Here is a 27,846-nt window from a genome sequence, read left to right as displayed (position 1 = left end):
GGTTTGGTGCTAGCAGGTGTCTCCCACCAACTCACACAGCCACCAGGCATCCTAAAACCATCAACATCTGTAAGTGCCTATTGCCAGGTGTTGGCATACATGTGCCTCTGTTTGGCCCAATATCTGATGATTGCACCAACAACGGCACATGGCTCAGTTGTTGTGAAGTGGTAAGACTCAGGTGTGTAGGAGCCACCATCCACAGCCTGCGTATGCTACACACAGAGCATACAGGCAGATCAGGCATGGTGACTTTGCTGCATGAGATGATCTTGCTTTTCTAATTGGGTCAAGAGGAACATGATGCTCCAGCAGCTTCAAGGGCTCAAGCTGACTAATTCAGCACTAGAGTGGGAATTGGTCCAGAGACAGTGTTGTGTCCCATAGATCTACTTTGTCTTGAACACAGCTAATGAAGTTATGAGAAGGCAGCAAAATTTTAGCCATTTCAGTGAACCAGCTAAGGTGCAATGCCCTCAGACAGGCTGGAATGGATGGCTGTAGTATTAAAATGTCACACCATTGTGTGTGACGAAACTGTCCACTAACAACAGGCTTCACCCAAGCCAATGTTTGGCCACTGACAGTTTCCTTGGATTGCCCACAGCACGCAGCCTAGCCTGGCTGAAGGTCCCACTTTGCAGACAAAATGGGCTTTGTGAGTTGCTAAAATAATCCTGAGATGTCACTTAAGTAACAAGTTTCTGTGCTATGTCTGAGGTATAAAATTTTCCAAAAAAAAAAAAAAAAAAAGGCAAAATGATCACTTCAGTGCGAAGGTTTTTGTACAAGTTTTCATTCAATTAGCACTACTTGATTTATTGCTAGGTGAGCCCTCAGACAGCCTGTAATTACAGACCCACAACGGCAAAGTAGGAAGATTATGAAGGTTAAACATATCAAGTCTTTGCATGAGAAGGAAGTGATCAATGAAAAGAAAAAAAGTAGAGTTAACGAGAGAGAAAAGAATTCAAGAGCGTGGCAGATAGGTTCGTGCTAGGACATTCTGTAATGAAAGGAGACAGCACAGCAAATGAAAGCAGAAAACCTTGATATTGCTCAGAGCACTATTAGAAATCTTAGATGTAGTCTTCACAAATAACTCTCATTTTAAGGGCTGGTGCACTTTCTTTTCAGTCTCAAATTTACCTGCTGTGCTAAGGCAATGTCCTCTCAGATTCATTGTTGAAAATTAATTACTTGAGTAATAAGGATATATTAAAAAAAAAAAAATCTTAAAACAGGTAACAAAAAGAATTTTTTGCAATGGAGGGAAGTTGCCCACTGCATTTTGTTTGCAGCATGAATAAATCTCTTTGTATTCATGTTTCAGTGCTGGCTCATACACTGTGTCCCATCATTGTGCCCAGAAGGGAGAGACAAATCCAGTTTTGGGTTATCTAACCTTGTCCCAGAAGGATTACTCTTAAAGAGCATTTTCTATTCTTTACAATCTTAAATCCCATGGGAAGAGAAACTTCCCATGCTACCCCAGAGGCAGGCTTGCCCTCTATTACATTTAACTTTAAGGAAATATTTTCCTGATCTTCAGCCTTTATGTCTCACTTGCTTAATTCCTTCCCACTGCACCTAGTTAGATTCTCTTGTACAACCCTAAATAATTAATCATCTCCTTCATTCATTTCAAATACTTGTTGAATACAGAGCAGAGAGCAAGAATTACTCACAGGAAGAACAGGAATGGGAACTGAATGAGAGAGGACCAGTTGAGAGATGAGGAAGTCAGGAAGAATGATGCTCCAAGCATAAAATCCAGGCTGCTGGTTAGAGTAGAAAGGGGTACAGGAGCACTGCGGTGCCCTGGGGCTGATTTATGCTGCTTACTTTTGCATATTAATTTGGGAAGGCAAAACACAGTTCCTCACGGGGTCTTGCAGTGCTCTGCTCAGAAGAAGGCATCCTTTGATGCCTGTCAGTCTGAAACAGCAGCACTATGCAGGCAGCTCCCCAGGCATGGCCGCGCAACTGAACGTAAAATGGGAGCGATGGTGAGAGCATCATGAACGTCAGCCCTGCAACCATTTAGAAGCCCTGCAAGCCTTTGGCAGGTGAAAACGGCTCAGTGGAAGACAGTTCTGTGTATATAAAGAAACAGGACTCAAGAGAGCTTCCAGCACTGATAGAAATGCTTCTCACAAGCTTGCTTTCCCAAGGACATGTGTGGATTTTGCTGCACAAAATCAATTTTGAAGGGTTGGGGAGGGTTTTGGTTGATTTGTTTGGTTTGTTTTGCTTTTTTCTTGTGTGTATTTTCTTTCCCGAGACCTAGAAAGTTGAAGATCACAAAATTCCTGGCAAGCCTAGAAGTGCTTTCTTAGAGAGCAAGGGCTTCTTACCAACAGAGGGCATGCCCCAGTGCACTGTGTCCAGCTGCCATGAGCTGAGCACCCAACCGGGATGCTGAAGTCGGGTCTCTGCACCAGAATCCCTTCCTTACTCTCCTTCAGTGGAGAATGAGCAGTTTCTTCAGATATGTGACAGATTAAATGAAGGTCTGGCCCACATCTGGGGATCTCTCTCTAGCTTTCCCAATAGATACACAGGTATGCTCAAACAGCTATGAACCTTGGTTGTCTGAGACCGAGGGCCGGCCACACAAAAGCTCTTATGTCTGACTGGGCAATCTGGCACCAGCCCCTTGGGTTGAACTCCAGAGCCCTTGGCACTGTGGGTAGGAATCTTTTTTTGTACTATGTCAAGGAAGAAAGCAAGCAGGGAGATGGTCAACTGTTAATAGAAAACAGTAAGGCTAAATGAGCTGGAGAAAATGAGGCTGGAGAAGGTGGCACTGTGAACGCCTCCGGTTAAGCCTCTTTGCCCTCCACACAAAGGTACAACCCAGCTGGTTGGTGTTGTTTCCATGAATTGTGTACTTTGTATTTATTCACACCTGGGAACATGACCTCTCATCCAGGAGCTCTGTTCCACTGAGGCTAAATTTATGGCTGGCATCTGCTCCTGCACCAGGCACAGGGAGTTGATTTATGGCAAAGAAATTGCATTCTGACCCAGTGACAAGCTATTTTGCCGAGATGTTGAAGATATAAACAGGCTGTGGCATAAGCATAGGTACAATTTCAGTAGTTGTGAAAAAGCTTACACCTCCCAGGCCATCCCACAGCCCCACTGCTGCTGTTCAGAACTTGGATGCAGCTATAACTCTTGTCAGGTAGCAGTAGCACTAAGAGGAAAGCTCATGGGCTGGGATGGGACCGAGTTAGAGTTTTCTTTATACTGAGAAATACATTTTGGTGCAAATCAGAGCTGTCTAGGAAGCAAGCATCCCCAGTCATGACAAATAGTGCTTGGAAGGGGACAGGGAAGTGGGGCATCTCATGTGGGAATTTGTGGTAACCCTTGACTGTGTAAGGCCCATAAAGATGACCATGGGACTCATTGGCTTGGCAGGTGGTGTTTGCAAAAAAAGAAAAAAAAAAAACAAACCCAAAACCCCAAACAAAACCCCTGAAGGCAGCGCTGCCCATGCAAACACATCTTCTAGGCCTGTATGGCCATTGTTTGAGACAGGAAACTGTGATGTGGGCAGGGGAGGAGAAAGAGCTCTTCATGATCCCTTCGTCTCTGGACACACATACTGGTCAAGGTCTTTATGCCTCTCTAGCATGGTCTCAGTTCCTGACTGAGGGACAGTGGTACTGCTTGCCCTGACCCTGCCCAGAAGATTGCTGGAAACCTGAGGTTTACTGAGAGTGTGGGGACAAAGGTGACCTGCAAAAAAAAGCTGAGATGAAGACAGGAGAGCAGAAGGCCCCGAACCTTGTGCCACTTGCCTGTGGAAAGGAAGACTGTCTTTGGCTGCTGGCAGTGGTTTGCCACCCAGTTAACAAGGAAAAAAGTGGCTGAATGGATTCCTGACACCTGCAAACACAAGGATCCTGGCCACCCAGGAAGGGCTGCAGCCCTGGCTTTGTCTTTGTCGCCGTGTTGTGACCACAGATAAGCACTAGCAGCTGCTTGGACAAGTGGAAGCACTGCCCAGGAGTGTGCCTTGCAGTGTGTTGGTGAGCAGCAATCCCAGGGTGTGCCCTGAGAGTGCTCTCTGATTGGTTACAGTGCACCTGCTAGAGAAGAACCTTCCTTTCCTTTATTAGCTCCTTCTGGAGTTTCCTTATTTTTTAATCTATTCTCATTTTGGCATGAAAGTGAGAGGAGAGGAGTGTGTGAGACACCATAATGTGCTACCCATCTCCTCGGCTTACGCTTGCATTAGGTTCAGCCACCTGTAGAAGGACAAGTGCAGACCAAGGCAACTACAGCATTCATGTAACACTGCCTCTTATCCCACCCTGTCAGCTTTGCCCATGCCAAATTGATGGGGAGTGCCATTCAGAGTGACCTTGTCAGGCCAGAGGGAAGGGCCAGCAGGAACTCTGTGAAATTCAAGATGGATAAATGCAGTGATCCCCACCCAGGAGGGAAGAGATGCTTGCAGTGATAAAGGCTAGGGGTAGATGAGCTGGGGAGGGTCTCTGATCAGGAAAAGACCTGGGGTATCCTGATGGGAGGTGACCACAAACCAGCAATGTGCCCTGGCAGCAAAGCAAGACAACATTCTAGGATTCATGAAGAGCAGCAGAGTCAGGACAATGAGGGAAGGGATTATCACCCCACCCTGCCACAAAGACACGTGTTACACCACAGCTAAATTACTGCCTCCAAGTTTTGGTTCCTCCTATACAGAAAAGTCATGGACAAACTGGAGGGAGTTCAGTGGAGGGCCACCAGCATGGCAGGGCAGGTTGGAGCACTTGCCTACCAGAGAGGCTGAGGGAACTGGGCTAGTTCAGCCTGGAGCAGAGACAGCTCTAGGGGCACCTAAGAGCAGCACCCTCCCCTGATATCTGAGGAACTTACTGAGAAGTTTTAGCAGGGCTTTTTGCAGTAGCATATGGCAGAGTGTGAGAGGCAAGGGGCATAACCTGAAACAAGAGAGGTTCAGGCTCTATATCACGAAAAACCTCTTCACCATGAGGATAGTCAAGTACTGCAACAAATTGCCCAGAGAGGTTGTGAAGGTTCCTGCAGGAACCTTGTAAAGGATTTTTATTTTTTTTATTCTTTGGAGCAGGAGGATCCAAGGTCTGGAGCAAGGGGAGGTGCTCCAGTGTGTGGCATGATTATACTAGGACCAGAGAGCAGGGTTGGTGTGGCACAGATTATGGGATATTTTGGCCACATCCAAAAGAAAGGTAAGTGATGGCTTCTCGGGGATGCTCAGTGCCAAAAGCTGAATAGGATGAAACCGTCAGAGGTGGTCTATAGATCACTCAGGTACAGCTCCTCAGGGCTCTGGCTGTTCTGTCACAGGGACATTCTGCATACAATTATCCCCTAAAAAGTAGTCCCACTGCAGTCGGTGTTCTTTTCAGCATGATTCCCACTTAGGTCCTGTGGAACATCACCCGGGGCTCATTTGTTAACAATAGGATTCACTGAATTTCACCTTCAGCTGTCTCCAAATTAGACCCCTAGAGCTCAATTTTTTTTTTTTTTTTATTTTACAAAAGCAGGCATCAATGCCATTTGAGTTGCCCTGGAGAGCCCAACGTGGACCAGGTTTAGGAAAGTGAATAAAGGCTTTAAAGTGGGATTCAGCTCACAGACTTATCCTTGTAAACTTAGGGATCCTTAGCTGGATATCTGGATGCACTAGACTCAAACATTTATACTATTTAGAGACACTGAAGTGACCTAGGATGTCCAACGTTGGTGGTCACAGATGTTGTATTTATCCTGCATTGTCTGCAGAGTCTTCATGGATGCTTCAGAGACTCTGGGACATCTCAAACAGCACTAGATGCCATGTCTGGCAAACAAATTGAACCATACCTTCCTACTTCAGGGCAAGCAGAATAACCCTGGTGACCAGTTTACTGTTGCCTGACATGGGAGCTAAGACTCTTGGTGCACCTTGGTCTCTGAGCTGGCTAGTCATCCAGGGCTTGACTGAATTGCCCAATCAGAGGTGCCTAGTGCCATCTGGGATATCTAAAATAGTCCAAGATGCTCACATGGGGATGGCAGTTTTGATAAAGGACCTCAAGGAGACCCGTGCCTTCCTGTTGCAGTGGTTGGAGCTAGTAGTTAAGCAGGGTATCTTCGGGGTATGAGGGACAATACTTGGTGTCTCTACCAAGAAAACTGAATTCTGCTCCTGTTCTCCTGTTGCAGCCAATGGAAAGTCTGTGACACCTCCAACCAGCTCCTTCACTCCCTGGTCCTAGGCAGTATGCTTCCAGTGGGACTAATTGTGTCCAGGGTGCAGTTATGTTACTTTGACTACAGAGATGTCTACAGGGTTAATCAATGGCATGTGACTGCTTTGAGGAGTGCTGGGCTGGGCTGAAGTTGAGGTCCCTGAGCAGCTACATCAGTATCTCATCACCTTTATGGTCTGTGCCCAAAAGACATGATCAGGGACCTGTCTGGTACCACTGTGGCCTGAAAAAGCACCTATGCCTATGCTGTTGCATAGAACAACATCACCTTCCACCATTATTGCTGCTGCTTATCCATTTCTATCTGTGCTAGCAAAGTGTCAGGGCAGTTTGACTGTGTCAGGTGTCTTCTGATTTCCAAATGATGTCTCTTGTCTAATAGGTGCTGTGCATCCAGGTGTCCCCCACTCCCTAGGTGGTACTGACTCTTCTCCACTGTCTGCTTCAGAGCCACAGGGCTTTACCTCACACGTGCATCCGTGAGGAGTGACTGTGTCTATTCAGAGGAGGATGAATGAATGAAAAAGTGTTTTATCTTCCACATGCTTCCTATTTACTTATAAATATATATGCATTAACCCATGGTTCCCCACTACATTGTCAACTCTACTTGGGTGAGAAGAACAGGACAGCAGCAAAATGTCTGTCTGTATGTTCATTTTAGCATTGAACTTAGGCTTGTGGAGATGGGAAGACTGATAGTCGTGCTGAAGAAAAAGAGGAAACTTCACAAATTTTCTTCTTTCACATACCCATGTGCCAGGAGAAGGATAAAATAGTTTCAGGTCCAATTCTGCATCAGTCTACTTAGCTACCATTGCTATTAAAGACACAGTATTTCCAAGCAGGTAGCCCCAGGTGCCTTGGGCTGAGAAAGGGACATATGAACCTTTAGGATTCTTTAAGCACACCAGCAGCATCCCAGACAACAGGGAATGTGCTGTTCTCATGCTCACATTCATAAAAGACAAGCAGGGTGACCCAGCTCATGGTAGGCTAGTTTGACATTACTTTGGCAAAATAATGGAAATACTGATATGGGTATAAAAGGGTAGAAGGCATTAAAGAAGAGGTAAACAATTAATGCCAATCAACATGTTTTTTAGGGAGGAGAGGTTGTCAATCTCGATTTCATTCTTTGATGTGATTGTAGGTTTTGGCTGATAAAAGTAATTGCAAAGATGGAATATATTCTGACTTCTGTATGTTTGACAGTGCAGCAGATCATGATTAAAAATAAATTAGCATTTTACCCTATCAATACAAAGCACATAAAATGGATTAGAACTGGCTGACATGTCAACAAAGCAACTGTCAGAGGGGAATCACTGTCAGTGAGTAGTTTTTTTAGAGGTGTTCTGTGGGGATCAGTAATAGGCCTGAATGCTATTGAATATTTTCACTAATGACTTGGAAGTAAATATTAAAACTGCTGATAACACTGGAAAATAATGAGGAGGACGAGGAGTTATACAAAAGTACTCTTAGCACAGTTGTAAGCAAGCTTTCAGGCTTGAGGACAGGCAAGCAGCCCACACACACAGGAACCTGGAGCACAGCACATCTGAGAGGGATTGAGGCATATTACGGAGCAACCCAAAATAGTCCTGCCAGTATGGTGTTCTCTGGCTTCTGCATGTTAGTCTTTGCAAGGACTGATGCAATCCCTGACTCTGTAATTCAGAAGAGGGACAAAAATTTTAATTTCTGCATGTTGCATCACTAGACTTGATGTGGAAATAATGCATCTGGCTCTGGTACTCCAAATTGAGAGAGGACGTCAGAGAAAAAAAAAGAAAAAGCAGGTTGCAGAAATACAGCACACAAATTATTCAGGGACTATAAGCCCACTATTGTACATAGATATTTCCAGAGCATGATATGTGTCTTTTATGAAAAAGATGGATGAAAAGCAACTTGAAATCTGCTTATAAGTGCCTTTGGGAGGAAAATGGTGCATACGAAAGGGCTCTTTAATGTAGCAGAACTGAGCAGGGCCAAAACCAAGAGAGAAAACATCTGCAGAAGTATGGGGAGGGATTCAGCAGATCATGCACCTCTGGGTAGTGGTGGACTTTCACCCCAGCTCCCAGAGGCTTTGGATCAAGACTGAAACCTTTTGGCTGCATATTTGTTGACTTGATCAAGCATAGGGTGAGGAGGAAACTTGTCCTACATGTGAAAGGTGTGACTTGGTGATTTACTGGTCCCCTCTAACTCTACTCAAAAGGGTGGAGCTGTGAAACTTTGAGCTCAGGGAGATGATAAACCCACTACTTTCTTTCCCACAGGACTTCCTTCCAAAATCCTCCCCTTCATCACCTCTGTGGTCTCCACTCTGTGGCACCATGCGACGTGAGTGAGGCAAGAGTGAAATTTTTCAAGCCACCTGTCAGAGGGACATGAGATAATGCTGAAAATTTTGCCTGGTGTGTTTTCGGGCAGGTTGTTCGGAAGGGAAAATGACAGCAGAACTTTGTGTTAGAAGTTGCCAGCTTTCCAACCAACGCTGGGAACTCAACAGTTTATGGATGTCTGTGAGTGAGATGTCCCTAGAGCAGCCTGGGAGACTGGGACATCACTCCCTCAAGTTCAGGAACCAAGTCTCTAAGATTCAGATGCTTCTTTGTTTATGAAATAAGGTCCATCAGACCTATCACCAATTGTTTATGCTAAAGAGCACACCCCCATTAATGTTAATGGTGCTTTGGAGCATAAATCCTCGCTAATTGATATAGGAATGTATCCCCAAAGAGTTTACTTTACTGCTGATTTAGCTGATAGATATAAATGTGTGAGGGGGAAATATTAGCATTCATGTAAAACAATTAGGTTATCAACAGGGGCGAATGATTCAGAAAATGACTGCAACTTTCCAGCTCCCTTTAATGCAAAAAAAGAAAGTCTGCTAATGAGGAAAATCAAAGGGAATACAAATATGAGCTAATTGTGGCTATTATTTAATATTTGTGTTCTATCAGCAGCCTCTGAAAACCAGGGCTGGGTCCCCACCTGAGCTCTGTGCAGATGTGGGATGGACAGGACCATCCTGCTGCCCACTGAAGTCAATCCTCCTTGTGGCCTCTGGGAGAGCAGTATTTTGGGCTTACAAGTCTCACAAACCTGGCCGCTGGATGTGGAGCTCAATAATGTTTGGAAAATATGTATGAATAGAGGAGAATGATACAAGCAGCAGGTAGATTTTCACAATTTAATTTTTTTTTTTTTTTTTTTTTTTTCAGATAATATAATGGCATATGAAAAGTGAGGCAGTAATGCAGTTCAAAAGAAAAAAAGGAAGCAACCCCCACCACTCTCCTGGATCTTTCTGCCAAAGTCTGACATTATTGAAAGTTTGCTAAATACAAATATGGGCATTTCCATAAAAATCTAACTGTTCGAAACCTACAGTTTTGTGGCAAATGTACAGCCATCGAAGGAATAAATTTTTCAGTGTACTCAACAGTTTTAGCTATTAGATCCCCATTTATTTAATGGGTTTTAATATGAAAGTTTTCTTAAGAGGAAGCTCAGATACAGAAAATGTACAGTAAGCCACACATCTTCCACAAAAAGATGCTTTGACCTCCAGTGTTGAACCTATGATTTTGAGCATACAGTGTTTCATTTGTAAAATTCTAAAGCTATCTCAAATCAGGAGGAAAAAAAGTCACATACCAAAGAGAAGTATAGTAATATTTTTGGAAGAAATATAGCATTGTTTCATCACATTTTTCTCATTCACACACTTTAGAGCTGTTTCTTAGTTTTAATGCAAAGGCAAGCACATTTGCTTTTGCAAGTACAGAAAAAGGTAGAAATTTCTGCATTTTAGTCTCTTTTGCTGCGAGTCACTGAGTGGTAAGACTTTTTCTCCCCACACATCTCAGTAAGCCTGATTTTCAAGGTCTCCATTACTAATGAAATATCAAGCAAATTGTATAACATTTGCCTGGGCATGGTGAAAGACCATGTACCCAGTAAGGTTTCATATAACAAAAAGTGCCCAACCCTAGAAACACGGTTTGTTTGGTTTGTTGTTTTTGGTTGTTGTTTTTTTTTTTTTTTTTTCATTTAATGCTCATAAAATTTTACAGACAACAGACTCCTTTCTTAAGCTTTATTTAAGAAATCGAATACTATTATAGTTCAATATATATAAGACACATCCAGTATTGTGTTCCTGATAGCAAGTGCATAGATTTTGTTAAGATATCATTTTTATATTTAAAAAATTTTTTTTCATTTGTTACTCAGTAGCACGTTTCATGATCACACGAAGGGATATTCCCAGTGATTTTGCTAAGAGCATGAGAGAAAAAACAGAACACAGCAAAGTAGTGAAACTACAACAGAGATGAGGAACAAAAACAATCAGGCAAACTATCAGTACAGTCGATTCCTGATAAGTGAATAATCTGATTGCTTGGTCACAATGCTTTATTCACTTATCAGGAATGATTCACACTACATTTTGTTAAACTGTTTTCCTTAGCCTAATACCTAAGAGTCACACTGGGCAAAGGCACACACACTCTGGCAGGCTATTCTTTAATCAGCAAGTCTTGTGACAGTTTGGTAATTTCCCATGGCGATACATATATAGCTAACAAAGAGACATTTTGCTAACACTGCAAGGTGCCTTACATAATTGAAATTAAAAGCATGCATTTAAGCAGGACAAACTGTTCAGCTGCATTGCTTTAAGGAACTCATTTTTCCCCATTGTTGAAATAAAAATAATAAAATAATATAAAAAAAAAGAAAAACCTGTATCTTTCAGCCCTGAGTATTTCAAAGAAACGCAACTGCAGTATATGTCTTTTTTTTCAGTTGTATTTTTGGAAGAAAAGACCCTTCACAAAGCTCTAGTTTCTTTCTGAAGACCAAGTTTTGGAGGAAGAAATTAAAAAAAACCCAAACAAACAAACAAACAAAAAAAGAAAACATTCACAGCAACCTAAAACCCCCAGACATTCACAGCAACCTAAAAAACCCAGAGACCGATTCTGATTTATCATTCATGCAAGTCAAGACTTACTCAACTGGTAAAAACTCCACCGGTGTCAAAATTATCTAAATCAGGATCATAAACTCTAGAGGTGTCAAAGACCCAGGACACAATCTGACCATTGGTTTCTGCTTCCCTGCCTGGGCTGTCCACTACTGACTTCTGTGGCTTTAGATTCAACTTCGAGTTACCTGGACCCCCTGACCCCTGACAGCAGACCCTGCAAGACCACACTTGAGCTTGCTTTGGATTCCAGACTGATCACTTACTTGCCTTTTGTGGAAATGGAAAAATGAAGAAAGAAAGAAAAAAAATAATAAAATTGAGCAGTAACAAGCAGGCCAACTCATGAGCCACCAGAAAATCTGAAAATGCTTCCAAAATGCAGGAGCCAACATTGCTGCTGACACCCCACGGGAACACCCTGTGTGCCATGACCTCCTAAGACGTTACCCGAGGGGATGTGTGTGTTTGTGTGTGTGAGCCAAAGCCAGAGTGCCAGAAAGACCAGGGGAGAGGAGACAAGAGGGAAGAGTGTTGTTTGGGTCTCATAAGAGCACTTTTAAGTGGTCTTTGATTCCTGAGCATCACAGAAAGTGGGACAAAGGAAAGGGACAAGGGTGTATGGCTTGAATTCCGAGAGCACTCGCCAGTTCTGCTCTCTCCTCCTTGCTTTTGGTTTAGTTGGTTTTGCTTATTATTTTTTTTCCCCCTCTCCAAATTTTAAGGTTTGTTATCTGTGATCAGACAGAGGAGAGAAGAGAGACTTTTTGTAAACCAGAACAACATGGATTTTTCTTTTGCAGCTTTTATTTCACTGTGGTAGACACTGGCTGGGGGAGAGCAGAGAGATTCTCGTGAGGAGGAAAAAAATATAGAAAATGAAAGAATAAAAAAAGCTATAAGCCAACTGTAAAAAATAATAGGAAAAAAAGTGCTATGGTATTTCTTTTGTCCCTTTAGAGATTTGTGTAATACTATTAGCCAATACTGAGAATGATCTGCTTTTTAAGCCCACAGCAAAAATATCACCCGTTTGAGCAACAGGGGATTTTTTTTTTTCCCCCATCATTTCTTTTTCTTTTTCCTTCCACTGGCTTTAATAGAGAGTTTCCTGTGCTCACTTGGGTTTTATTTTATTTTTTTTTAATTATTATATGTACAACTGCACATAACAAGCTCGATCACCTGGTAGGCTTCTGCACGCTCTCACAGCCCTAGTTAATACGTGATTAGTTTCTAAGGAGGGTTTGACTAACACCATATGCCATCAGATTACTGTGCAGTTTGGAAGAAATCCCAAGGCTATATCCTCCTTTTTTTCAATGTTTCATATGCTTCTGCAAAGTAGTGGCAGAGTATTATTGTTTTTTTTTTTTCTTTTTAATGACTAGGGAGAATTGATCTCCATAATCCACATTTTCCAGAGTGACTGAAATGTCACATCCAAAAAAAAGAATCAAAAACCTTTTCAGGTGGATTCTACGTGTTTGTGTGCAGAAGCTTTTGCAATTAGAAGGCTAACAAAAGCTACCTTCAATATGACTGTGCAGGAAACTCATTTAAAATGCCTCCTGCTCAGATAGATTATCCAAGTGATAAGGCATGACTAGGGGAAGGAAGAGAGGCAAACAACACAAAAAAAATCAAAGAAATCGTAACATGTCTAAAATGTACAAATCCTCTTTTGCCCCCCAATCAGATATTCACTTAGGTGGAATCGACTGTATCTTTTGTACACAACCAACAAATAGAGGAAAAAAAAAAAAGAAACAGGCACGTGAAACAGTGAGGTGTGTAGATGTATTACCAACACAGAATGACCACCAACAATACAACACACAAAGTAGAGAGACAAGTATTAGGAAAATGGTTTAATATTGGAGACAGAAGCAAAAAACTGCATCACACAATAACATACATTACAAAAATAAGTCTGACTGTTTCAACTACACGGTTATGTTCACAATGAGGACAGAAGAATCAGAAAAAACTCTGATCTAAACAGCAAAAAAGCAAACCCCTAACGTTGTAACTAATACATTTATCCACGCAAAGTGACCGAGTACTCCTAATTCTAATTACCTTATTGTGTAACTGCACGATACAGAATAAAAAGTGAAACTTACCGCTTTTGTTAAGACAAAATTCTAAACACTAGATATAAGCAAAGGGAAAAAAAGAAATCAAGCCAAAGTTTTGAATTCTCTAAACAAAACCAACTCTCTTTCTACCGTCCAGAAATCAAACTTGAAAATCAGTCATGATCGAGGGGGCCCACAAGAGTAAGCCACAAAAATTTCCATTTGTTTTTTAATCTCCAGTATAAAAAATTCCACTGGTACAAAATGCATAAGTACAATCAAGTTGTAGAAATAGGAAAGCCTGCTTTTTTTGTTCTTTTTTTTTGTTCTTTTTTTTTTTTTTTGGCTCAAATTCCATCAAACAACAAAATCCAAATGCATCAATAAAACAGAAACAATACTCAAATGGTCTTACAGTTTCCACTAGATTGCATTAACTTTGGCTTTTCTCAGACAATACTTAAAAACTAGTTTGTAGTTCTAAACAAAATGATAGTATTATTAATCTACAAACAACAATTCTCACAGCACAAAAAAAACACAAATACATAGTTTTTTTTTTTTTTTTGTATGACATTATCCAAAAAGGTAATGAAACTACAGGATATTTTTTCTTTTTGTTAATTAGCACTTAAGATAATAAAAACAGAAACAGTAAAATGATTCCAGAGTAGCACAAGCCAAGGAACTGTAACCCCTATGGTGAAAGAAAGATGAACTTGTTACTCCTTTGAGGACTGCCATTTCATTGCAATTAGCTAATTTGTTTGAAAAAAAACAACTAGTCTAGTCTTTTGATTAGAATTTTGTAAAGCAATTTCCCTTGTTTTTCTTCCTCTCTTATTAGGCCCTTGCACCCTTGCAGCTTTTTCCTTTCAGTATTTTGAAAGAGGACTGGTCGATAATTTGTCTCCAAGGAGGTTTTATGTTTGGGTTTTTGGTTTTGTAGTCAATTTGGGATTTTCTTTTTTTTAAAAAAAAAAAACAAAAAACTTCATTATGGACACTTTTCTCAGCACTGACCCATCTCAGTTGCCTGGAAGTACAGAAACATTCCTCCTCTCCCACTGCTAAGCCAACGTCCCGTGTAGCGTAATTCGGGGCAGCCCGACGCCGAGTTACACTGCCTGAGGCCCAACGGCATCCCCGCTCTAGCTGGACTGGAAAACCTGCAGGACACACTAGGACACCTAAAACAGCTTTGGAAATTTATACGGTGGGCACAATGAGAAAAATTAGTGAAACAGTCTAAACAATCCAAATGATGATTTCATATTATATATATATATATATGTACATATATATAATATAATTTATGTGAGATGGTACTTTGAGTATGCAAAATTGCTGCAAGTAGTACAAAATAGCCCTCAAAGGGTGTAGGAAGGCCCCAGCAGTAGTAAAAACGTGAGAAAAGTATAGATCATTTATTTATAAGTGCATGTGCTATAAGAAGGAAACTTTTTTGCATCACTAGAGGCTAGTCCTTTCCATCCCAGGGCTCTACACAAAGAAGCATTTAATTTGGGGATGAGAGACAAGAGTGCACCAGCTGATGTTCATATAGGGCTTTGTTTTTAATTTTTGGCGGCTTCAAATCTAACTGGATGGAAGCAGGAAGTGGAAGAAGGTATGGCACTTGGCATCAGTAGCAGGTACTGCTTGCCCACACGCATTGGATTGGCAACGAATTCTCTACACCGGTAGCAAAGAACCGAATTTGGTTGTTGGTCACTACTTGTGTGGTAGAAATGGAATCTAATCAGACTTACAAGGCAGTGAAAAGTGCTACCAGCATCTCTTTTCTGGTTCCTTACACAGAGCTTCCTCCAGCAAACACCCACATCAGTCACATCTATTTTCCCATGGACTACTGGTAGGAGGAAAGTGACTCCTCTCTATACGAGTGTCTGCAGGAGTAAGCCAATATATTGCCGTCACAAATAATGGCAGATAACACCAAACATTACAGTGTATGTAAACTTTATCCATAAAAAGTAGTTTAACTGCAGTGCACGCTGAATTTTCACCCAGGAAGATCTAGTGCATCTGATTATTTAAGCAAAAGTTCATTTATTTAAATTACAAAAATATTATTTTTATTTATTTTTTTTTTTCTCCTCAAGGTTTTCAAATGGTGGATTCACCCCTCCTCTCTGGGAGTGGTTCACATAATAGATAATTAAAGAATTGTTTTCTTTTTCTTTTCTTTTATTAATACTGAATAGCATATTCCAGCAGCATATTAAAAGCTCTTTAAGAAAAAAGACAAAATCCCCAAAATCTAAAAAGGAAAACCACAAGTTAATTATGTTTTTAAATAATTTTAGTTATAGATACAGAAGAAATTTAGACAGCAGTAAAATATTTTTTGTCCTTCAGATCTGCCCTGTGCATTGTTCTGATTTCAACCATGTATTAAATAAACCACAAAAAACGATATAGATATATATATAAAAATAAACAGCAAAATGGTGAATGTATAAAAGGTATTAACACTCAAGACAGCTCTGGGTGGAAAGGGTTAAAAGTTCAAAACTTTCTCACCTTAGAGGTTTCCATACAATATGAAGAAAATACATAGTGAGGTTTGCTTTCACAGCATTGATGTGTGCAGAGTGGTTAAAAAAGTGAAACATGGGCACTTATACAATGTTTTACAAAAAACATCAAAGAGAAATAACAAACAATAACAATTTCAGGCAACAAGACCACAGGATAGCAAGTTAACAAACTTTTTAACCTCTTTTTTCTTTAAATATTAGGGATTTATACAAAACACATAATAAAATACCCATGTTATCAAATTACTTCACACAAGAAACACACTGAAGCTCTAGGAAGAAAGTACCTTTGGAATTTGGCACTATAGTTTCACTGATTTTTTTTTTCTTTAAAAGAAAAACCGATCACATTTTGCTGAACACAAACACGTCTAAATTGTTCACAATAAAAAAATGACATCAATGCGTCACAAGCCAACACAAACTTATTCTGGAATATTTTTTTCATTTTTTTCACATGAAATTCTTCTTTTTTTTTTTCTTTTTTTTTTTTAAGCAAACAACTTTTTTTTTTTTTGAAGCTTGTTTTTGTTCTTGTTGTTCAAGTAAACCAATTTTAAACTCATCCTTTATAAACATAGAACACTTAAGACCATAAGACTCATGATGAAACCACAACTTAATTCACAGAAGCACCAACGTAACACATTTTACAGTAACCTTTCTTCTGTACATTGAAACAGTATAAAATATAGGTAATTTCATGTGCATTAAACCATGGATTGTCTAACTGTGAGTCAGTTCAGCAAAAGGTGACACAAGTAGGTAGCATTTGCCCTAAAACAGGGTAAATATTTTCTTATACTAATCTACAAAAAGTGGTTCTATATATATACTTTAATGAGAAAGTGAGCCACCTAAAATGGCCTTATCAAAAAACTTTACACTGCCTGAAAAATGTAAAAACTATTACAGACCTCTAGAGACTTAAAATCAGACAGTTTTATTTCTCAAACTGTTTTGGAAGTAGTCTGTTAGAAACCAACATTCTGTGCCTCTGGACACATATTGCTATTGTCACCAGTGACCAGGCAGAATGCCAATCCCTGTATAATACTTTCAAGTCTGTTTTTTTTTTTATTATTTTTTTTTTTACGAAATGAAAAACAAAACAAAAACGAAAAACCCAAACGGAAAAACCCAAAGGAAAAAAGAAAACCAAAAAAAAAAAAAAAAAGAAGGAAAGAAAGAAAAAACATTTTTGCCACAGGTTGTTTTTAAATCCTATCATTAATTTATCTAATAATAAATTTCAGTCTTGCATGAATGCAGCAATGTTTTTTCACATTGACTTCCCAGAATTCATAGCTAGATGAGGTCACATGCAAATTTCAAAGGTCAAACTAGATCAAAGGTCAGTAGGAGAACCAAATATGATGTGAGGTCAGAAAGACATCAGAAACAATGACGGGACGATGAAACTGGTTTTTTTTGAGACGCCACAGGGACATGCTAGGCAAACGATGGGCTAACGGGCATGGAGATGTCTAGGGAAAAAACAAGGAAGAGGAAAAAAAGTTACACAGAATCTATGCAGCACAAACAAAATCACTTTCATGGGTGCAGGAGAAAACTAATGCAAATCTTTTATCAGTAGAGTCTACGAGCCGTTCACATAATTTGCATTAACTTACAATACTTGTCAACAGGAGCACAATGGAACCCCAAAAGAATCCATCTGAAAGGAGTCAGAGAGAATGGATTCCTCTTTGGGGAGGAAAGAGAGGAAAGAACCAGTTTCTACAAATGTAACAGAAAGGGACGGGGACGGGGGGGGGAAAGGTCAGACAACTGAACTTTAAACTAGGTAATGGGAAATACGAACAAAATAACCAGACAAATACAAACAAGAGGATAAAAGCATGAACTGTAAAGGGTGTAGGGTTCAACAGTGAAAAAGCGCCCATTCTTGGCACGATTACTCTAGAGACTACTTCAAAGGATCTAGCTAGCATAGAGAGCTGCTCTTTAGATATCCAATAAGTTAACAATAGGCAATAAATAACTTCCATTATTTCTGAGGCAGTAAAAATTTTGTATAAAAATAGAAATGCTTTTTACAAATAAAATTTACAGGCCTGTGGCTTTCTTTTTTATTATTATTAAATTTATCTCTCAAGAAACATCAAGTATTGTCACTCATTTTATTTTATTTTTTTTTTTATTTTAAACCCTGTAGCTTTAGAAACAGATCTCTAAATCTTTTTTACATTAATCCTTTCCAAAAAAACAAGAACTTAACAAAAAGTGAAATAGAAAGACGACCAGTGTAAAATCAGACTAATAGATAACAATACGTTGACTTGAACGGAAAAAAGGAAAAAAAAAATCAAATCTTCTCAAAAAACAAGTTGATGTAGTGGAAAGACTTGTTTCAATTTTTGTTGCAAAATAAGTGCTTCGACTGGCATGAGGCCATTTTGTTTAACCTATAAACTGCTGGTGCCACCCTGGTAAAATACGATCCATCCATAGAAAACAACTTTTATTGTGTGCTAATGGCACCAGGGTTCACAGAGTTAAATTGCACGTTTTTTTTTCGAGTGTGTGTGTGTTGCTTTGAATTTCAAGACATTTATTTTTGTTTTAAAAAGGAGATAAATTATGCTGCAAAACAAAATACAGTAACACAATTCAGTCATCACTTGGCAAGGAAATGGGAGCCAAGTGTAATAAGGACAAGTGGGGAAATGGAAGTGGTGACTGTAAAAATAACTGTCTCTTGGTGAAGGTTGGCTCTACGTTCTTTCTTAACCCCCCTGCAGAGGACAGGTTTGCTCATGGGACTTACCCTAAGAAAGCTAAAATAAGAGCAGTAAGCATCTGGGGTTAAGATCAGTAAGGTTTGCTGTCATTTTTGGAGCGTTTCAGCTGAACCTTCAAGCGTTTCATGCCAATCTGAAAGCCGTTCATAGCCTGGATAGCAGCTTGTGCAGAGACTGGATTGTCATAGCTAACAAAACCTACGAGACACAGAACGGAGGCGGGAGAGAAAGTGAACTATAGGTTAGAACAAATGTCACAAGGCATTTTGTTAGGATTTTATTATTACCATTTATTTGACACATTCACTTCCCTTTCTATTAGTTCTTTGATCACACTTCGTATCCCATTTCCTGCCCTGTTCCCACTGCCTTCCCTTTTGCCTTCACAACAGTTCTGCACTGGCTCGGTTGCAGCTGGCCAGGTTTGGTGCAATGCAGGTCCCAGCCGGTTATTTACCTACCTACCTTAGAGACTGGAGATAGTTATTACTGTGACACTTCTCAGTGCAATATCTACATACCTCCCACTTTATTAGGAAGTACTATGAGGCCAGTCTGCAGATGTGAAGCTGAAAAAGAAACAGTTACAGAAAACAACCCCCAAACTTCGATGCCTCTGTGCATTTGCACACCTGAACGCGAGCCCATGCGCTCTGGTCCCAAGTGCTATGAGACACTCATCTCCTTGGGCTTTGTCTAGGACAGCTGCAATATTAATATTTTGTATTTTGACAGCTCCTTCCAGTCCAAGATCTCAAGGTACATTAAATGTTAATTAATTCAGCCTCTTGGTCTCCAAAGGGGTATGCAAGCATCAAAATTAAGCAGCATCATAAAGACAACATCAGGGCTTGACGAGAGCTCCAGATCTTCTGCTCCTTGGTTGGGAGCACTAACCAGGGGGATAATGCCTGCTCGGGTAAGTCAGAATGGATGGCCTGGCTCAGCTTTCTTTTCCCCAGGAGAATAAAATGCTCTGTTCATAATGGACTCAAATCTCCCTGATCCTGGAAGCTCAAAATTCATTTTCATATATCTGGGCCTCCCACTTCTAATTGCAAAGCTCGCCTAACTGCTGCTCTGCCTAATTACTACTGTACTCAGCCTGCTATTACACATCTGCTTTAAAGTGCTCCCTCTTCATTCCACTTGAATTTGCCTTAACACATATCCCTTCACTCTGTTAAAGCACGGATCCCACACACTTTATTTTCAGTCCTAACACACAGGCTTCTCAGAGCCTCTCTTCAGTGCTTTCTTCATTTGTGCTTAGTGCCTGTGTATTTTCTGATTCATAACCTCTTTTTACCATCATTTTAACCTGGTTCTTTTATGGCTCTTGCTTACCTTGCACTGCTGCCCTTTTCTATCTTCAGTGTCTGAATGATACACTCTCCCCATTGTAGAGAAAAAAACCCCACTCATGAAGTCATCTGGCCCTTGTTCAGCTGCTTTCCTTCATAGACCATCCCTGTGGTTTCACCTTAAATCAACTTCACCAAACTAATTAACTTAAGACTCTTCTCTGACAACTCGGGCTAACTTCTCTTCCTTCCACTCAAAACCACCTCTCACTTAAATCTCTACAGACTTTCTCCTGGCCAAAGCCAATATACTTTATTCGTGCTGTTCTGTGAGTGATTACTTGTTACCTCCTTAAGGGATAATAGACGTTCCTCCATACCTTCCTTGGTTTTAGTAACTCTTGTCACCTCCTCAGTTTCTCCACTGGATCATTTCCTCTTAATATTACTGTTGTATCCTAATGAGCTTCATCACTCTCTTCCTTTCTTCCTTCCCCCTATTTTCCTCTATGAGATCATATCTCTTCACATGACTCCAATCACTGTCTTGGCACTACACTCCTGTGTCTACTTCCATCAGTTCATAGATCTCAGCCTTGGTCTCTAGGGATCCTCAGGGACAGAAAAGAGATATAGCAGGAGTTGGGAAGCAGCTGTGGCACCTTCCAGGCAGGTGTTCCACAACTGAAATGTAGCTACTTTTACACACCTTGACAGCTCAGTATTATCCTCTACAGCTTTCCTGACCTTCACTTTGTTCCTTTAAATGCATTCAGAACAACCTTATGCTATGAACTTCTCACCACCTTACTTCCTTCTCTTCTTAGCCAGTTTGAGCCATCTCAAGCAAGTTAAGAACTCAAGAAAGTTAAGCAGCTGATCTAACCTAGTCACTTAGATGGCATGGTATATTTGGTGCATGAAGAGAAGAAAGCACACCCAGAGGTGGCTTTTCCACTCACCATTAGTATCACCAGTTTAGACACCTCTGCTGATGACAGAAAAACAACTAGCTCAAGCTACACTCATTTTCCAGAGGAGTGAGACAAGTCACCCCATTCTGTGTCTCTGTATTAGCTTCCCTGACTCAGCCACAAATTCAAACATCCAACCTCGTGCTCCTTGGTGGCACCAGCCTTTATCATTCAGTTGTTACTCTGATTCACAAGTTGTCTCTACACAGAATGCTAGATCTACATTAGCTTGTTACACTTTCATCTCCTCCCTTATTGAAAACGTTCATTATCAAGCTTACAGAGGAACCTGGCATTCTCTCCCCTTATTTATCTTTTTCTGATTGCACCCATTCATCATTTTTTGTCTGAATTTTAAACTGCAGGTTACATGAGGATGGTATGATGTTTCTTATCAGTTTTCAAAGACCCTGTCATGATGACTCTGATTTTTGTTTTAAAACTCTAGGTATCTCTATAGTCAGGATAAATATTATTAATCATTTGAGTAGCAATTTTGTTATGAGGCAGATTGTATTTATGCACTGATGTAATTTGGTCCCCCCTCCCTTGTCTTATTTTTATGTCTCTCATTTCTGTTATTCTAAGGTTTACAAAAGATGAGAGATAAGCCTGATGAGTGAAGCCCTTTTATCTGCTGAATCAACTAGATAGAGCTCATGAGAACTCATGGAAGAGCACTTCCAGGTGTAAACAGAGTGTCTTGTCAACCTTATCAGCATTTAATCTTTTGAGCATTTATTTGAGGTGGACAAGAAAGCAAATAATGCCAAACTCCATTTTCTGCAAAGAAAAGTAATTTTTCATTTTGAGAAGCACTGTCACATAAAAGTTCATCACTGTATATCACTACCCTGTGACTCACTCAGAATGCACCTTGCCTTCTCAATTCTGCCAGTGACAGCCTTGGACAATCTTTTCACCTTTCTGATGCTCAATCTGGCCTCCTCTGTAATTTGACTTCCTGCCCTCCTTTGGGCAGACATTAGAAACTACAGAGTAGAAAGCAACAAGCATGTGCAAAACATTGTCATCATCATCATTATTATTATTACTACTGCAAGAGGACAAAAAAGACCAAACCCACTAAAGAGAAAACCCAGACCCAAATTGTACCAAGAGGAATGACCATTAGTGATACAGGAAGGAAATGGGTTCTTTCAGATGCAGTATTGCCCTAGTTTTTGGGTGGGAAGAAAATTAAAGGTTTTTAAAACAAAAATATGGGACCAAACCAACAAATGGACAATTCTTGTTAATAAATCTGAGGAGGTACATACATAATATGCTAGTATGTTAAACTATCAGGCTAATTCTGGGTTTGCCTGTGATTAGCAGCCTCACCAAGTACTAACCTAATCTGAAAATCTCAACTTCCTGTGCCACTGCAGTGCTTTTTGTTTTTAAAGCAGAACTCTCTTACTGGTGGCAGAATATCTGGGAAGGAAGAATAAGAAATGGAAATGGTAGTGAAAGCTGACTAATGCCAAAAAGACAGGGGACTCCTCCATCCATTGGGTGCTGACCCCTCAAATAACATAACCCTGGTGCATCCCTCTATAAGTCAGGTAATTGTGTCCCATAAATCCAGACAAATGTGTAAATAGGTAATCAGAGTCACAGGAAACCCAAAAAAAGCAAGTGTGGGAAGTGAACTGATGAACTGAGCCACCTGCCCAAACTAATCTGCATTCCTTCAGCTGTCACAATTGCTGCATTTCGATTAATGCAGCTTGATTCGAGATTTCACCAAGACTCCTGGAGACCTCAACAACGATTTTGTCACCCCAAGATACTAACTAAATGGGCTTTTCAACAGAAGTCCATTTCAATTCCACTTTTCAAATCTGCTGCAGCCTCAGAGACTATTTTAACCTGTTTCAGAAACACACTGGACTACATTAGTTTAGATATGAACAATTTTTTTGTAATGCTTAAAGAGGTGAATGCTTCAAAAATGGACTGAGAGACTATGGGAAAATGCAGAAAGAATGTCACATCCTTTCTCTGAACCAAATTAACTTTCCAAGTGTACTAAGGTGAAAACTCCTCAGATTGTGGCAAGGCTTGAATTCCAGAGCAGTAGGCATTTCTGGGTAACTTTATGAATTCTCCTCATGTTTTGGTACTGTCTGTTGAGATAAATTCAAACTTTTTCAAGATGGCTTAAAGCCAAATAGCTGTGGAGCTCCTGAATGTCCTTGTGGAGACAAATGCTTAGACAGACACATCTCACCAAAACCTAAATTTTAAAAAAACAGTAATGATATATAAGTTAGGAACATATTATGGTTAATTGGGACACTTCAAATGGGGACATGTCAGAAGTAAGGGACGGTGCTGGTCAAAAAGCACACTGTTGGTACAAAAAGAGTTTTGGAAACTAGAGGTTTACTAGCAGTAACTGGGCTGGTTTCTCTTTTGTCAGGCATACAGTTGTGTTCCTTTACTCTGGGAAAGAATTGTCACTTTTACAGACGCTCCAACATTTTATGTCCTTATAACCTTATAGAACTTATCTTTAAGAGTTTTTTTTTCCTCCTTCTAAACCCTCCTCATGTCTTGCATAAGACCACAGTTATTAGACCAATGCTCTAACAGATTGCCACTCACTTTCTGTACTCCACTCCATCAAAGCACTGAACTGGTGCATCTATGCTATTCAAAAGACCATCAGCCCACTTAATCAACCCTAAAACTTCTTTTATACCAGCATATCATCTTTTCCTCTGTTGTGATCCGATTTTCTGGCAGCGCAAAGTGTTCTCTGGGAAACTTGACACTGATCTTGGGAGGCTCCCTTCATCCCTGCCCTAAGGTAAGAGGCAATGCTACCTTCCATAATACAGTGGAGCCCACCTGCAACATCTGGAGCTGCAAATCCAGACATCAACTGTCTGCAAAGCATTCTGAACTACGTGTACACACCATTCAATTGCTAATTGCAAAATCTTGTACTTAATTCAGAAGAAAGACATTCCTGTAATGTAGAAGTAATGGGTTAAACACAGAGCGTTTTTAAGTGGCTCAGCTATACAATAGAGAATAATTAGGTATCCATAATAAGGCAGTTTAATAGTATACTAAATGACATTCCCCCACATAGGGTGTAATTAGTTTCATGTACTTGACACATTCATGCAAGATGTCAGACTGGAAGATTATCATTGTTTTTTTCATATCCAATTTTTAGTTAGGAATAGTTTTTCTGTGCGTCTTCCTGCTCATTTGAGGATTAACAGTCCATTATTTTGGGAATCAGATTCCAGTATGACATTTCTCACATCGCTGTTAATTTTCTGTCCTGCCCCCTTTTCAGTAGAGTGTGTTTTACTATTTGATTTATTAAATTTGACATACCAAAGCACTTGCTCAGATTGGTCTGTTTGTCAATGAAGACTTTAGCAGAAATAACATTTCCAAAAGGCATGAACATCTGCAGAATGTCCTGGTCTCCAAACTCCTGGGGGAGGTGGTAAATAAAGAGGTTTGCCCCTTCTGGACCTTTAGGAAAACAAACAAACAAGTATGAAAACAGCTATTACAAGTGCTATATTTACTCTGTTTTTCCATAATACTTACTGAAGGTAATGGTCAGAAAGCATTTCACTTTCCAGCTTTGAAGGAACAAAAGCAAGTGGATCATCAAAGGAACAAAGCTGAAATGCAGCTCTTTAGAGCATCCTATCTTGAAAAGTGTTTACTTGATAACTCCACTACAGAGAAGTTAAACTGCAGCCTCTTTCTTCAATTTACACAAGTGTCTTTCATGGTAAGTAAGGTTAGGAAAAGAGGTACACAATGTATTACTCTGCCACAATACCCCAAGAACTGCACAAGGAGTCCTCTGCTGCCTCAAACAGCTGCACAGGTTTGTTGGTTTACTTCTAGTTGTGGAAACTTATGGAAATGCAATGACCTGAGCTCAGATTTGAATATCACAGATCTAAACTCAAAGAGTAGGAAAGGAAAATAAAAAGGATAAAACAAAGGAAATCTCATGACTTGGAAATCAGTGAGGTCAGAGAAAGATACTCGAAATCACATTTGTACTGACTCATTCCAAAATTACTTTTTTTTTTTTTTAAGAAAGAATAAAAAAAAAAATATCCTACAGAAATCTCTATCTCCTGGAAGAAACTTTGTAAAGTAAGTTTTTTTAAAAATGTTAAAAATAAAGTAGTTGGATTGTAATTAAAGTGTGTTTAGACAAAGCTGAGTGCAAAGGGTGCAAACTCAAAGGTGCTTTGAGTATTTTTTCTTATAGCCAAATTTTGAGATACATATTGTTAATATTGTTGGTTTAAACACTCATCCTAGTACTAATAGGTTATTTTTCTCCATAGCTCAATTTCTCCTTTACAATAACATACTTGAAATGAGCAGTGGATGCCTGGAAGAACATGATGTATGATGATGGAGCCAGACATGTGGCCTTCCCATGGAGACAGCAGGACCACAAGTGGTACACAAAGGGAACAAACATTTCTAGTTAAAGCACATCTAGAGCAAGTTACATTTACGTATTCCCTTGCTTAATGGAACCTAAGTGTGCCTCAGATGTGATGTCCTTGGTTTTCTGGCAAGGAAGAGGAAAAAATACACATCAGATTTATGGAGTGCCTTCCACAAGAGAGTCATGAAGCCTCACCTCTCCCCTACAGAAGATCCAGGCTGGCTGCTCTCTCTCAGCCTGGAGGAAAAGGTTGCAATGTTTGCCCCAAAGGAAGGGGATAAATGAACTAAAACAAAAAAAAAAGTGGTTTAGAAAGGAAAACTTTTTTTAGGGTGTAAAAAAAAAAAAGAAAAAAAAATGGCCATCTGGAACTTAATTCTTTTTACCAGCAGTAAACCATCCTATCCAGAATATAGTATTTTTTAAAATAGTAAGAAAAAACCCTTATTAAACAACAGTTTATAGTATATACATGAGATAATTCACTGTGCTTCAGTACTTAATATTTATATAGCATTTTTCTCTGGTACTTGTTTATCCTCAACCATGCCAGACTCTTCACCATTCCATCAGAAATCATGTGAAGAGGCCAAGAAGTTACCAGTATTCAGTGATGGAATTTACTCCCTTTAACTTAACCCCTTACTAACAAGACATATAACAAAAAAGAATGTATTTGCAAATAGGACACTGCCAAACTACAATAACAAAAATTAAGCCTACATTTGATATGAATGTTCATATACAGGAAAAAAATAAAATAGAAAAAAAATCAAACTGCCCTCTGATATGTTTCTTACAGTGACACCAAAGAAACAATTTCTTTTTGGTGTTGAAGTCTGTTGTCACTGACCAAAGAGAGCAAGTCAAAAAATAAATGCAGAGAACAAAAAAAAAAAAAAAATAGAAAAAAAGAATTTGATAATTTAAAAATCCTTTAATTTTAAATGATCCACACTGTTAGCAACAAATGAAGTAAAGAATTCAGAGAAAATATACATTTTAACTCCAGTGTCCCTATACAATAGCCGACTGGGGGGATGCCAAATTTAGCTTCCTAGGTAACAATTCCCCTAACATTACAAGATACTATTTTAAGAGGATAAAAAAATTTCTCTTGAGGATATTATACTAGTTTTATTTCCAAAGCTTAGCCCTGCCAAGAACAGTAGTGACAACATAGATATAATCTTAGAAAGCATGTAATATTTTCCTGTCCTTCTAGAATTAGCTGGAAATTAGGATGAGAGAAAGCAATGAAAACAGAAACAAACCCCCAAAACGCCTGGAAGTGTGCAGGGGAACGGAAGAGGGGAAAAGGGTAACCTCATTTTCCTAAACATCTTGTAATTAGTATTCATTTATTCTTAGCAGTAACTTCCTGAGGTTTATTTGCTGTTGGCGCGGGGGCAATCATTCACTTAGTTGCTTCCCCGCAAGACCCACAATTAAGCAAAGAACCACTCAAAGCGAAATCGGATCTTGTCATTAACTCAAAACCTTAAACCTAATCAGATTAACTCCATTATCACGGAAAATGGAAACCCGAATAGAGAGCTGCACCCATGAAGGGATGGTCTTTGTCACTGGTGCTTTTTCACGCAGTAGTCAGAAAATGTTTTTATAGGGGACAGGATGGTGGGTTGAAATGCTGGGGTCTGAACCCCGAGCCCCCAAATTAAGGTTGACATATGGGTGATTCCCACAACCCTTCATAAAGAGTTTGCCTTATAGCTTCCCCCCAGGGTGCGGCCGGCCCTGCAGGGAGAGCCAGAAGGGAAATGAGCCCCAGGGGTCCTGCAGTGAGTTGACAAAGGTCAGGGGTCTGCTTGGGGATAAAAGCTGGGACCACTTGCAGGGAGTCAGGAGTGTCTGTCTGTGGAGTGCACTCCACAGAGCTTCCTGGTTCAGGGCAGACCTCCTGACTCTCCTGGAGCTGGGCCCCAGTCTGTTCAGACCTTTGCGAATGCGGGCTGATCAGGTGAGAGTTGCCATGTGGGCACCTTTTCCTTATGCGTTTAACTTGCTGGTTTGGCTGTTTCCCATGCCCACTGTGGGAAAACTCAGTTCACTCTGTTGTGTGCCGAGTCACATCTTTTGTGGGATCGTTGGGGGATGGCATCAACTATGCACCAGCTGATTGATCTGTTTGTACCCCCAGCGATCATTCATGGAATGTCCTTCTTGTCTACAATACAGTCTGTGTATTGGTTCATCTTCCTGCTGGTGCTATCATTTTTGTTGGGCCTGGTCATTGGCAGAACTTGGGTAAAGCAGAACTTGAAGGATAAACGGTTAAAAAATGGATTATGTGAGAGCTTAACGAACGCGACACCGCCACCCCGGAGGAAATGGGGAAGCAATGAGAGGTTAGGCTTGTGGAGGTGCCTCGCTGAGCCCCCGCACAGAGGGGCCGGCCATGGCGGGG

This window comes from Merops nubicus, unplaced genomic scaffold (assembly GCF_000691845.1).
Source record: "Merops nubicus isolate BGI_N331 unplaced genomic scaffold, ASM69184v1 scaffold6934, whole genome shotgun sequence".
Lineage (NCBI taxonomy): Eukaryota > Metazoa > Chordata > Aves > Coraciiformes > Meropidae > Merops > Merops nubicus.
This window is presented reverse-complemented; position numbering follows the sequence as displayed.